Source organism: Loxodonta africana, unplaced genomic scaffold (assembly GCF_030014295.1).
Source record: "Loxodonta africana isolate mLoxAfr1 unplaced genomic scaffold, mLoxAfr1.hap2 scaffold_76, whole genome shotgun sequence".
Classification (NCBI taxonomy): Eukaryota; Metazoa; Chordata; class Mammalia; order Proboscidea; family Elephantidae; genus Loxodonta; species Loxodonta africana.
Window position 1 is genome coordinate 825,281 of NW_026975495.1, and position 14,589 is coordinate 839,869.

Here is a 14,589-nt window from a genome sequence, read left to right on the forward strand (position 1 = left end):
AACTTTGATTATGCTTATTGGCCATTCGTATTTGCTCTGAACGGTCTTTTGAATTCATTGCTCATTTTGCAAGTCCTCAATTTTTGTCTTCCTTGTATAAAATGGAAATAGTTGTTAATCCTTATCACCGACATTTCCCATAATTTCCCAAATCCATCGCTGATGTATCACATTCTTAGAAGTTTTTTTTTTTTTTTTTTGCCCAGAATGATCAGTTGAGTCAGCAGCGTTTATAAGATAAACCATAATTTTCCTGAGTTGAAATACCACCTCTGTATTAACGGTTATTATGATAATCTTTGTGGATTTGCTACTTCGTTTCCTTGGTCTAGCTTTCAGTTCCTATGCTATGTAATATTTGTTCCATTAGTTGATGAAGCAGCCTCCTTCTTTTTCATGTTTTTGTTGTCTGTTCTTTCGTATCTGTTATACTATTTGCATCTTAAGATTACTGTATACAATTCAACAAATAACTAGGTAAATATTCTAATGGGAATTGCAATACATTTGTATGTTGGTTTTGGGGGACTGTCATTGATTAAACAAGACTTCCCATTTGATAAAACATATTTTTTGCATTATTAAGGTTTAATTTTATTTCCTCCTCTACTTCAAATAGGCTCTTTTCTGTTCCAGTCAAAACAACATTTTCCTAAGTAGTTTACGGTTTTGGACACAATTTGATGCAATCATGTAGTAAAGAAAATTGTCTTTATTCCTCCCACCCTGAAACTTCCAATTTTGGGCACTGTGTCTAGATTGGAGAGAAGTCATTGATTTTGGTATATTTGGCTTGTCAGTTTACCAAAATTTTTATCCTCATTTTCTAGGTATGCAATTATATTATCATCATAAAAAGAAGAAAATCTGTTTTAATATTTAATTCATTCCTTAACTTTTCTAGCTCATTAATGCACCTAGAAAAGTATGTTGGGTCATAAAAGTAATAACAGTATATTTGTCTACTTCCAAATTTTATTAGCATGAATGGAGTATTTTTCCATTTATCTAATATCTACTATGTTTTATGATAATTTTTTATGCCCCAGTAGATAATATATTGACCTGCTGACCGTTACAGTAATGACATACACCTTGTTTCTGACAGTTAAGTGCTTCCACCTGGCTTCTGCTGCTCTGGGACCCCATTATTCCCATTGCTACTAGGCAGCTGTCTCCTACCCACAACCTAAGCCTCCAGAGGACAGACATCGCTAAGTTTCACTTTGCTGCTGCTCCCCTCCACCGTGCATTCCTTATTGTTCTGATGAGAGGAGTGTCCTTCAGGACTTCTCAAAAATGGTCTTAAGAAAACTCACTCTGGATGTCCATGTATTGGAGACTTTCCCCCCATTTTTCAACATCTGACACAGCAGTAACGGCATTTTGATTTCATAGAATGTGGACCATTGCCTTTTCCAAGCTTCCAAGCGCAATCCCTGTAGCATATTAAACCCATTTCCAGAACCCCCACAATGGCAATAAATCCTTTTTAGGAGAGAGTTCCACCCATATCAACAAACTCTTCTTGACCCAACTTTACATTAAACTCCCCTTGACTCAGCACCTTCAGCACTCGTCCCTCAGCACACCCCAGTCCTGCTCACACAAGGCAGCCAGGTCTTGCAGCTCCTTCAGTGTACAGTCCCTCCCCCCAACCACAACCAACACTTCCCCGGTGGCTATGCTGGTATCTGACAACTAAGTATCTGGACAAATGCATGGGATGCTATCTCAGGACTCTGCAAAGGAAGTGGTTGAAGGTGGCTGGGGGAGGAAACCAGAACATAAAGTATGAATATTCCAGAGGCTGAAATTAAATGAGCCCAAATCTCATAACTACACTCAGGTTGTGGATAGAAATAGGTCCAAGACAATCCTTCTTTCTCTCATGCGGGGGGAAGACGGTCTGTAAAGGAGAGAGATGGGCGGGCAGGCAGGCAGAGGGGCAAACACCTAATACTCTAAGCCCAAAGAGTGTAGAGGAACGTCTGTTACGTTTTCTGTCTCTATCATACCATTATTTGGCCCCATAGACAGACCCAGTCACTTAACCGCGTGGCAGAATGAAGAGATTAAAGCCCCAACATTCTTGCCAGTGGACCGGGAAGGTAGCCCCTCAGAAGGCAGAGAGCCTCAGAGAGATAGAGAGGAAGCAGCTCAAGACAGGGATTTCATAAAGTCGCACATAAAGTCACCTCTAAGTTGACTCGATGGCAATGGGTGAGTTGCACATGCATAGATCTGATCCTAAGAAGCATTGTAAACCTTTGAGCACTGTATTATGGGTTAGAACACCATCTAGGTCCCAGACTGAGTGGCACTCACATAGATAAGTCCTCAAAATATTTTCGTCCTCTTAAGCTTTGAAAACTCAAAAGACATTTGAGCCACAGCATACAGGAGATGAGACAGAACTTGCAGCCTGAACATAACTGGGTCTATTTCTTGCTAAAACAAGCAAACAAAAAAATGACAATTTCCATAAGGTTAAAGCAGGACTCACAGCACTGGCATAACAGAAAAAGTGTAAAAAGGTATTGTAACCGTGCTCTAAGAAGTAACAGGAAGAGTTTTTTTTTTTTTTTTAACAAATGGCAATGTAAATATTATCACTAAAGAAAAAGAAGGTATTTACAAATGACAATTTTTGATGTGAGAAAAATTTAGGTATGAATACACTAATAAAAAAAATTTTTTTTAGAAATTAAAAATTCACTTGATGGGCTCAATAGCAGAATGTAGATGGTATTCTGTGTAGGTGTTAAAGTATTTGAAAAAATCTGGGCTGAACAGTTCCCAATTTTGGTGAAAGACAAACTTACGAATTTAAGAAGCTCAGGACATGCCAACAAATTAAATTCAAAGAACTTTATGCCCAAATAAGTTATAATCAACTGTAGAATAGCAAAGACAATGAAATGCCTTGGAAGAAGTTAGAGAGAAAACAACACATTTCACAAAGGGGAAGAAAATTTTCAATTACTCTACAGTTCTCATCCAAAACCATGGAGGTCAAAAGACTGCAACAACATTTTTTCAGTGCTGAAAGAAAAGAATCGTTAACTCAGAATTCTATATCCAGTGAAAATATCCATCAGGAATAAAGGAAAATAATGACATTCTCAGCTGAAGGAACTCTAAAGAGAATTCATAACCACCAGACTTAGTTTAAGCACTAAAGGAAGTTCTTCAGGTGGCAGACTCGGAATTTCAGGAATTATAGAAAGCAGCACAGTGCTAAGTATCTGGGTGAACACTCTATGCCAACCTTGCTGTCACTACACAACATGGCGCAGGACTGCCCTCTTTGGAAAGTCTTTACAGCTTGGTGCAAACACTTTGGAATACACTCTTGGTGGCGTATCAGTACTAGAGAATGAAATTTACTTTGAAAATATGAGAGATGTCTGTAGCCACATCTGATGAAAAACTGGATAATAACATTTTGGACACCGAATGAAAGATGGTAGCAAACAAACAAACAAACAAAATGAGTCTGAATTCCCATGTGCCCATGAGCCGGCTCTGAAGGCCTTCCCCAGGGAGGCATTTCAAATACATCTGGAGCAATGGCAGCATCAGGGAATGAAGGCTATATACCTCTCCTCTGGCCTTCTCTGAAGGGTAACCACTTGCTTAAGTACCAAGCTTAGTGGTTAACATATAGTCATTCTGTAGACAGTCTAGCTAAGAATTACAATGCCTCCTTGAGAGGAAAGCATTTTATACAAATGACATAAACAAGTGCCTCAAAGACAAAGTTATAGTAAACCAAGGCATTTCCTATCAGTCTTTACCTGAGAGGGTCTTTGTAAGGATTTCCAGCGGCTCAGAAAAAAGAACAGAGTAAACTCTGTCTTCTTTCACCTCTTCCCTCCTCAAGAAACAGGAACTGGTGCTAAGATGTCAGGGGTCAAGCTCCAAACTCCTCTCCTGGTCCCGTATCTAAGTTGTGTAATAGCACCAGACAATGAGCTATAAGAAGATGAACCCAAGGAGTATTTCCAGTCTGTGACAGGTTTGCCTTCCAGTGAAATCCTGTTTCAAATCGCTAGACCAGTGGAGGAGCTCTGGTCCTCTGACCTGAGAGAAGGACAGGGTGGGGTTGTCAGAACCTCCTTGACCATCATTCTCCCCAAGAGGTTTTAGAGACTCGTTCATGTCATAACTCAAGGACTATTACTGCCCAGTTGCATAACTGCGGAAAAAGACTTTCTCCTTTGAAGGAGCAAAGGGCCCAGGAGGGGCAGGTGTGAGGCTTTTCTCTTTAAGTCAGCTTTGTGGCTTCAGGTCACTGGCCCCTGGCCACCTTCACAACCTGCCTTTTGAACTCATCCTCATCTCTCCCTCCCAAATTCCCCCAGCACCCTGGGCTGTGGCTTCTGCGGGTTTCAATGGTGTCCTTTCAGTAGCTCCTTGCTCTCCGCTGAGGGAGCAAACCCACAGTGCCCTTAAGTGTCCTTCAGTAGGAACATTGCTGAGGGTACACGATGGCCTGACTGATCCTTAGACCCAGATGGGCAGAACTTTGGGCGGGGGGTCATTGTCCAGAAGTCTCAGCTTCCTTTAAGTGGCTCCAAACTTCAGTGTGTTGACTGCCCAATACACAGGTGGGGGAAGCCTGTGGAAGATTCTCAGTCCTAGTTTCACCCAGCACTGGGCAAACCCTAAGGGGGGAGAGCAGTGAGATTCCTGAGGATCTTTATTCTAAAGTTCTCAAAGCAGCTGATATAGTCTTAAGAGGTGGGAGATGAGAAAGCTTGGGACCATGGGAGGGTGGCAAAAGAAGGAGACTCCTATCACTCCCTCTGCGGTCTTGAGTAGTCCTTTCTTCCTTCCTCCCTTCCTTCCTCACACCCTCCCCCTTCCTTCCTTTCTCTTGCTTTTCCTCCCTTCCCTTCCTCCCTCCCTCCCTCTGTCGCTTCTTTCCTTCCTTCCCTCCATCCCTCCCTTTCTCCCCGCTTCTTCCCTCTTCTTTTTTTTTTTTTAATGCATCTCAGACTCCAAGCAGGCATTTGTTGCTAAAATCATATTTCTCTGTGTTAACTTATGATCCTTAACTTAAATCTGGAGTATGTAGCTCATTTTGATAATTCCTCTTCTGTTTGCACAGAGAAGAGACTGCTCACAGCCAGTGATGAGAGGGGAGGAAACAAATTCCTTAGCCAGAGCAGGCTCTGCTGTTTCCTGTACTAGGGGTGACGCCCCTGGGGAGCCTTTCCCAGGGCAGCAGGGCAGGCAGTGAGTCCAGCCTGGGGCTGCAGCCAGGCTGTGTGGCCTCTGTGGCTTTGATTTCTCCTCCTGGAAGGGCACCCTGTGGGCTTCCCATGGGAGGACCCTGACTCCATGGGTGACCACAACTCACTGCCCTGCCTCCTGTCCTCCTCTGGACCCATGTCCTGATAGGCCTTCTTCCCTCCTTCCCAGTATAAGCATTGTGATCAAGCGGGGCAGAAAAAGTCCTCAGGGCCAGACCCTGGGCCTTGCCCTCCGTGGCCTTAGGCTTCCCCGAGTTTTGGTGGGACCTGTAGCCTGGCGGGGGTCTGGGGCCTTGAGGTGCTGGACTGGCTGGGCCTGTCCCAGAAGGCACAGCAGGCCGGGCTCTGTCCAGCAGCCCCACGGGTTTGCGACGGGGCTGCCCCGGGCCTCGCGCCACCCTCGCGCCCCTCTCCGCGCAGCCCCGCCCCCCCCAACTGCCCAACCGGCGCCCTCCCCGCCTTCTGGTTCTAGAAGTGTGTTCTCTCGCTGCATAGATGCAACTGGGCACTGCACTGCACACAGAGTCAATCCCACCTGAGTTGAAGACTTGAACATAAAACCCACAACTTTAATACTACCAGATGGAGGAGGAGGGAAGGGATGAAAAAAGAAAGTAAAGAAAAAAAGTTTTAGCAAAAGAACAATTAGAAAAATAAGTATTAGAAAATTATATGCTCACATTATGGATTCACGGAGCCTGTGCACACAAAACTGCTTGGATAGCATACTGTGATATCTTTCTTTGGAAATAAGACTTAGATACGGGGATTGGTGCCAGGAATAGTTGCAGAGGCTGACTTTGGGAAAAGGGGGAAAATTTGGCATTGATTAGTTGGTCTGAATGAGGCTGAAAACCATGAAAATCAAGATAATATTTAAGATAGAATTCTAGTAGCCTAGAACAGGCAGCAGAAATTTTTCTAATTACTACCAGAAGAGGCCTTTAATCACTAAACAACATGGATCAATAGTTCAAGATCTCTGTACAAAGAAAATAATGGGCCTAGATAATTTTCAGTCAGGTTACCATCAAACATGCAAGAAACAGATAATTTTAAACTTGTACATAGGCAACAAAGAATAGAAAACCATGAGACACTCCTCCAACTGGATCTTAAGGCTAGTTTAATAAGGATAACCAATTACAGAAGGATGGTAGAAGAAGAGTTACAGGACAAGCACACTAAATAACTGAGATGCAAAAACCTACGTGAAGTGCTGGCAAAGGAAATCTGGCACAGAATAAAACATATAATATGCCATGATCAAGATGGTTTATTGTAGGCATGCAGGTTTGAGAGAACATTAAAGATTTAATAATTTAATTCACCACATGTATAGGTGAAAGAAGAAAAGACAGGGTCACCTGAAGAGATGGGATAAAGCAGTTGATAAAATCCAGTCACTGTGAGAGATAAGAACTCTGAGCAAACATGAAACAGGAAAGGAGTTGCCTGACCTGGAAAACTATAATTAATATGGTATTAACTGGAAATGTTGGACATTTCCTTTAAAATTAGCAATAAAATAAGAATGCTTTGTATTATTTTTATTAAACATTTAAAATGGAGATCAAACTCATACAATAAGACACAAAACAAAAAAGAAAGAAAAGGCATAACTTTTATCATATGTAGATTACAGAGCAGTCTCCATAGAAAAAAATTCAAAACTATAGAAAGTATTGTAATTAATAAAAATTAATCATACATATGAGGAACCCTCGTGGCACAGAACTCTCGTGGCACAGTAGTTCTGTGTTCGGCTGCTCAGCGAAGGATGGGCGGTTCCAACCCACCAGCCGCTCTTCAGGAGGAAGATGTGGCAGTCGGCTTCCGTAAAAATGTACAGCCTTGGAAACCATATGGAGCACTTCTACTCTGTCCTACAGGGTGACTACGAGTTGGAATTGACTGGAAAGCAGTAGGTAATCATAAATATAAAATAAGAATATGTATTTTCACCACAATTAAAAATCAATCAATCAAATTTCTATCCATCAGCACGAAGCTGACCCTGCCAAGGCTCTCGGGTGAGAGCAGAGGACACTGAGAGGGAAAGAGCAGGATTCTGGTGGGCCGCACCGAGGAGGAAGGGGGCAGGGTGGTTCAGTGGTTGAATCCTTGCCTTCCATGCAGGGGACCCCAATCAATTCCCGGCCCGTGCACCGCACGCACGGTTACCACCATCTGTCAGAGGAAGCTTGCTTGTTGCTGTGAGGCTGAACAGGTTTCAGCAGAGCTTCCAGACTAAGAGGAATGAAGAAGAAAGAGGTGGCAATCTATTTTTGAAAATCAGCCAGTGAACACACTACGAATCAAAACAGTCCCATCTCGCTTTGCATAGCATCACCATTAGTCAGGGGCTGAGTAAAGAGCAGCTAACACCAACAACGAATACCAAGGAGGAAAGAACATTACTTTACTTTGGGCTAAATTTATCATCTTGGTACCTGTAGGAGTTACAATAACAACAACAAAAACAAAGTGACTATTGGGTGGCTTTAAAAGAGAAATATATTTTCTCACAGTTCAGGAGGCCAGAAGTCTGAATTCAGAGCATAGCTCCAGGGGAGGGTCCTTCCTCCTCTATTTCAGCTTCTAGAAACTGCCAGCAATCCTTAGAGTTCCTGCACTGTAGAGGCATTTGTCTCCACCCTCCACCATCTGCCTTCCTCTGCCCCGTGTGTATTTCTGTGTCTATTCCACACATTTTCATAGCTCAGAAGTGAATAGGTTTAGGACCCACCATACACTGTTATGGCCTCATTAACATAACAAAGGGAGCCCCCTATTTTCAAGCTGGGTCATATTTACAATTGCGGGAGTTAGAATTTCAACACACATTTTTGTGGGACACAATTCAGTCCATAACAATAGTCTTACCAGATATTCTGGATTGAGAGTCCTAGCAGGAGCAGCTGAGGATGATTCTAATTGTTTGCTACATTAGTTGGCTAAAGCTCGTAGCAAAGTTTGCCCATTCAAATGTCTGAGCAATTCATTAGGTAAGACCCGGCCAAACTTTCCTAAACATATCCATTGTGTGGAAGAAAACACATACTACCATTATGGAAGTCTGGAGAAATGCATTAATAAAAGTAGAATAGGGCTTGGGACCAAGAATTATTTCATGGCCTTGATAACATGTGATAACTGTTAGACGTCCACCTGGAGATGTCAGGTAATGATACTAACAACTAACATGTATTGAGTACATGCACTGGTGGTGCCAGGACCCTTGTGAGGGCTTCTTCTTTCTTACGATATTTGTTCTGCATGATAGCTGTATGAGGAATGTATCATTATAATGCACATTTTATACATGAAGAGGTCGATACAGAGATTTATGCTGACATTTGAGTATAAGTCTGGACCCAGGAGGAGTTGAAATGGCTGGAGGTGGAACCTTGACTTAATAAATAAGTGAATAGAAATGGAAGCACTACATCTGTGGAGAGGCTGCCCATGAGCCCAAGATTACGGTGCACTGGTATGGAAAACAGAATTGCGAAGTCATGAACCCTGTAGCCATAAGTAGCCCTCAAGGTCTTAGCAGAGCAATAAGGAAAAGAGAGAGAGCCAGAGGAGAGAAGAACACATTCCCTGAGTGACATAGGAGGCTTGGCCCTCTGCTATGTTCACATGTCATTCCTCATTTAACCCTTAGATTGATACAGTGTGTGAGATAGGTATTATTATTCACTTTTAACATTGCAAAAGTTTTATTTTCTCTGACTTAACAGTAATGAGTGTTTATTGAAACAAACGAGAAACTAGAGAAAAGTATACTTAAAGGGGAAATCTCATCAATTGACTACTATTATTTAGTCAGAAACTGAGGAAGTTGTTGTTGTTAGGTGCCATCCAGTCATTTTTGACTCATAGTGACCTGATATGACCGAACAGAACTGCTCCATAGGTTTTTCTAGGCTGTAATCTTTATGGAAGCAGATTGCCAGGTCTTTCTCCCATGGAGGTGCCTTGTAGGTTTGAACTGCCAACCTTTCAGTTAGCAGGGAGCTCTTAACCTTTGCACCACCAGGGCTCAGGAGATAGAAAATAGAACATCATTAAAAGAGTCAAGCAGAATGGTGGTGGGAGTATTTCTAATACAGGGCTTAGCTGCTACCAGTTAGGAAAGCAGACAGAAGTATATGATCTACAAGGAAAAATGGCACATTATTTCTGACCCCTTTTTTTACCCCAGCCCTCACTCTCACCTCCCACTTTGGCCTGCCTAGTGAGCAATAAACACAAGAAAAGGGGCTAGACATCTTTGGTCATCATGCAAATGCAAATATAAAGCAACAATATTATACTACCCCATACCAACCAGGATGGGTAAAATAAAAAAGATACTAAATACCAAATTTTGAGTAGAATGGAGGAACTGGAACTCTAATCTACTGCAAGGGAGAGTGTAAACTGGTATAACCATTTTAAACAATTATTTGAACCTATCTATAATTTATAATTCAGCAAATTTACTTCTAGACAAATACCCATCAAAAATGAAAATATATGTTCACCAGAATACATATACTTGTAAATATCCTCCAAGGCATGAATATATTCCTTATAAATGCCTATGGCTTAGGGTGTTATTCCCTGTGGATAGTAAAGTTGATATACAGATTCATCTTCATATGGAAAAAATCTAGAGCCCTTTGTAGAACAAAATAGCAAATCCCAGAGAATCATGTTCTCATGGCTTAAGACATCCTTGTGGTTTCTATTTACACCTCTCCTGCTTTGAGGCTGGAACACATAGACCCAGTTATGAAATCACCCTTGCTTGTTAGTTTTGCAAAAATCCCGCACACCTCAAAATTTTTGTGAGTTTAATAGAGAAAAGATCACAGATGGATAAATAAAAAAAAAAGAGAAAGGGTATATTTTGCACCAAAGCAATATATTTAAAATGAAATGGTGAGAATGGTGGGCTTCCTTTTTCTGAAAATGCTTTTCAATTTGTTTGATGGTGGGGAGCAGAGGAACGAGACGGTTTATTCAAGAAGTAGTTTTCTGGGCAATTTGGTAACTACCTAAACAATAACCTCTAAAAATAAATATTTTGATCCATTGACTTGCTGCTTACACCTGCTTATTTCCAGTTAGATCACATATTTAAATTTAAAATACAAAAAATAAAAAATTTTTAAGAAACTATGGCATTTTTGCTTAATTTTTTAACTGATAAGGAGGAAGTGCATTCTAAAATACTCAAAGTCATAAAATAGAAAGGTGATAAGTTAGGTGTAAGAAAATATAACCAAATAGAGAAGTAGTAACTTTGGCAAAGGATAAAAGAGTACACAATACTGGGGAAACCAGCAGAACTGTATAACTCAGGGTCATGGTAGCTCCATAAACACATCCAAACTCCCTGAGGGACCAAATTACTGGGCTGAGGGACCTGGGGACCATGGTCTCAGGGAACATCCAGCTCAACTGGCATAACATAGTTTATAAAGAAAATATTCTACATTCTACTTTGGCGAGTATCGTCTGGGGTCTTAAAAGCCTGTGAACAGCCATCTAAGATACTCCACTGGTCTCACCCCTCCGGAGCAAGGGGGAATGAAGAAAACCAAAAACACGAGGGGAAGATTGGTCCAAGGGACTAATGGATCACAACTACCATGGCCTCCACCAGACTGAGTCCAGCACAACCAGATGGTGCCAGGCTACCACCACTGACTGCTCTGACAAGGATCACAATAGAGGGCCCCAGACAGAGCTGGAGAAAAATGTAGGAAAAAATTCTAACTCACAAAAAAAGACCAGACTTACTGGCCTGACAGAGACTGGAGAAACTGCAAGAGTATGGTCCCCAGGCATCCTTTTAGCTCAGTAATGAAGTCACTCCTGAGGTGTGCCCTTCAGCCAGAGATTAGAGATTATGGCCCACAGACACCTGCTAACCCAGAACTGAAGACACTCCCAAAGTCTACCTTTCAGCCAAAGATTAGACAGGCTTATAAAACAAACAATAACACACGTGAAGAACATGCTTCTTAATTCAATGAAGTGTATGACACCAAATGGGCATCATCTGTTCAGGACAACTGGAGGAATGGACACAGGAAACCTGAGGTGTAAAGGGAAAGTGGGAGCATGCTAATATATAGTGGGGATTGCAACCAACGGCAACAAAACAATTTGTGTATAAATTTTTGAATGAGAAAATAATTTGTGCTGTAAACTTTCACCTAAAGCAAAATAAAAATGTATCACTCATAAAGGCAAACTTAAATAAACAGAAGCAATACATCAATAGGGGTTACTATAAAATCCCCAATTAATAAATGGGCAAGGTCAATGATTCCACTTTAAGACAGAAGATTGAATACGCATACTTACCTCCTTTAATTCCTTAAAGTCCACTAAAATAAAAAATAGCCATAGAAAAATCATTTTTAAAGGAATTAATATGCAAGTATCAGACTGGGAGAGGCAACCAAGAACATTGATTCCTGAGCTGTCAGTAGGGCATGAGACCTGATTTGTAGTGTAAATACCCAAAAAGGCTCAGCAAATAATGACACCTCATCCTACTTTTGAAGTGACAGTGAATGTGATGCGAAAAACAATATAGTTGAAAAAACTTAATGTAATGGAAAATGGCAGAGTAGAAAGCACCAAGTATTGGTCTCTCCAGCAAAACAGCACTAAGCTTGAAAAAAAAAAGTCAGAATCATCTATTGCAGTGCTCTGCAACCTAATCAGATACTTAGGGCAACCAGAGAACTACTTGATGAAGAGAGTGGCTGCTGAGCTTTAGTAAGAGAGCAACATGGGGGAACGAGCTACCAGCACCCATTCCTCAGCATGACCACAGACATACGGGCAGTGGCTTTTATTCTTAGAGTGGCTAACTGATGCCAGCATGGACTATAAGAACCTTGTCCTCCAAATATTTGGAGTTGTACATTTTGGTGGGTCAGGTGGTTACTTGAGGGAACACTGAGGATATTTTTGCCCTGTTTTAGCCCCTTCAGGATCCAGTGGCTGAAAGAGATACAAACAAACAAAAAAAAACTTGTTGCCATAGAGTCATTTCCAACCAACAGCAACCCTATAGGACAGAATAAAACTGCCTCATAGGATTCCCAAGGAGCAGCTGTTGGATTTGAACTGCCAACCTTTTGATTAGCAGCCGAGCTCTTAACCACGGTGCTAACAGGGTTTCTAAAGAGATATACACACCTTTAAAAAAATCTCCATATTTAAGGAAATATCTGTAAGGTCACAAACTGACCACAGAGATAATGGAACAGATGCTTGACTGACCACTCACAGGTGAAATAAAGACATTACATACATAATTTAAAAATCCACTTTGCAAATGGATGGCTGAAGCCCTCAAAAAACAACAGCAGTAACCATGATGAGGGAGAGAATATAATTTCCAGAACTGCCACATTTTAATAGTCAAAGTTTCCATTTCTCAACAAAAAATTCCAGAGCATACAAAAAACCAGAAAAATATGGCTCATATAAAGTAAAGAAAAATATCTGACAGAAACAATCTCTGAGGGAGCCTAGACATTGGAAGTAGTAGTCAAAGACATTAAATCAAATATCTTAAATATGCTCAATGAAATAAAGAAAGCCATGAATAAAGAGGTAAATCACAAGAACAATGTATGAACAAATAGAAAATGTCCACAGTGGTATAAATCAAACCGGTTGCTATTCAGTTGAACCTGACTCATTGTGACCCTATAGGACAGAGGAGAACTGCCCCATATGGTGTCCAAGGAGAAGCTGGTGGATTCTAGCTGCCAAACTCTTAACCACTGCACCAGCAGAGCTCTAATAAAGATACAGAAACTTTTTTTTTTTCAGCTGTTGTGCTTTTCATCTTCATGATTTCCATTTGGTTCATTTTTATAGTTTCTATGATATAGTCTCACTCATGATGACATAGTTTCTATAATAAAGGAATTGAAACTATAAAAATGAACCAAATGGAAATTATGAAGCTGAAAACACAACAGCTGAAATAAAAATTCACTAGAGTGGCTCAATGACAGATTTGAACAGGCAGAACACAGAGTCAGCAAATTTGAAGACAAGATATTTGGAATTATCCAGTCTGAAGGGGGAAAAAAGAATAAGAAAAACGAACAGAACCTGCGTTTCCCGTGGGACATCAAACACGCCAGTAAACATATCACACCAAAACCAAACCCATTGCTGTTGAGTCGATCCCAACTCATAGTAACCTTGTAGGACAAAGTGGAACCAGCCTCATAGGGTTTCCAAGGCTGTAAATCTTTATGGGAGCAGACTGCCATATTTTTCTCCCGGCAACACATCATGGTCATCCCAAAAGTAGAGGATAGAGAGAAAGGTGCAGAAGCAAAAATAACAGCCGGACACTATCCAAATTTGATGAAAGACATAAATCATGCAGCACACTGGCCTTGGCTCAAACCCATGAGTTTCCAGGGTTTGAAGAGCAGCTATAGGGCAAGCCCCAAAGCCCAAGTCCTTTCAGTTCTCTACTTCTATCAGGTTTGGTATTGGCCAATGGCCAAAGCTGTCATAAGTTCAGTCGCAATTCAAGAGGTTAACAGACTTCTGCTTTTGATGAAAGCAGCTTCCAGGTCATTTTCCAAAGGCATGGAAAACAAACAGGAAAAATATATGGCCATACTGTATTCAGGTACAATAAATAAAAGCACTTGAGTGTTTTCTGAACTATGGTAAGGAATTTCTTGAGTACAAGAATCTCCCAGAGTGGGACACAGTTCTGTTGTACATAGGGTCACTATGAGTCGGAATTGACTCAATGGCACCTAAAGACAACAGCAACAGGGAGTAGGATGTGCTACCAGGAATAGTGTCAAGAAAGGCTTCAACCAAGAAGTGATGCTTGAAACATTAAAAGGGCACAGGTACAGAGATAGCAAGAATGAGTGGCCACTTTTACCATCAATCACAAGAAGCAAATACAATCAAGTGTGTTCTGAGCTATGGCAAATTGTTTCTAAAACACAATGGAGTACACAGCAGGGAGTGACGAGTTATACCAGCAGTAGGGTCAGAGAAGGGTTTACCAGGAAGTGATGCTGAGCCAAATGTGGAAATATCAGTAGCTGGTTAAAAAGTAGGAAATGGCCCAATATATTCAGGAAACCCCAAGTATTCTCCTGAGGCCACAGTGCAAGTGCATGGGTATCATGAACGTAAAAATTCTGAGGAGACAGAGTGAAGCTATTGGGGCATTTTTGCTGCATTTCTGAGCAAGAAAGTTCTTCTTTTGTCGTTTTGTGTTTAGAGATGCTTGTCCCGGTTCTACCCTTTGCAGTCACAC

General features: G+C 41.3%; 2 long non-coding RNA genes across 3 annotated transcripts in view; one reads left to right on the forward strand and one right to left on the reverse strand.

Moving 5' to 3' along the window:
- The window catches only part of LOC135230104 (uncharacterized), a 617,741-nt gene that overhangs the window by 591,473 nt on the left and 11,679 nt on the right, over positions 1-14,589 (forward strand). The gene's annotated exons all lie outside the window — the stretch shown is intronic.
- The window catches only part of LOC135230107 (uncharacterized), a 495,299-nt gene that overhangs the window by 399,836 nt on the left and 80,874 nt on the right, over positions 1-14,589 (reverse strand). The gene's annotated exons all lie outside the window — the stretch shown is intronic.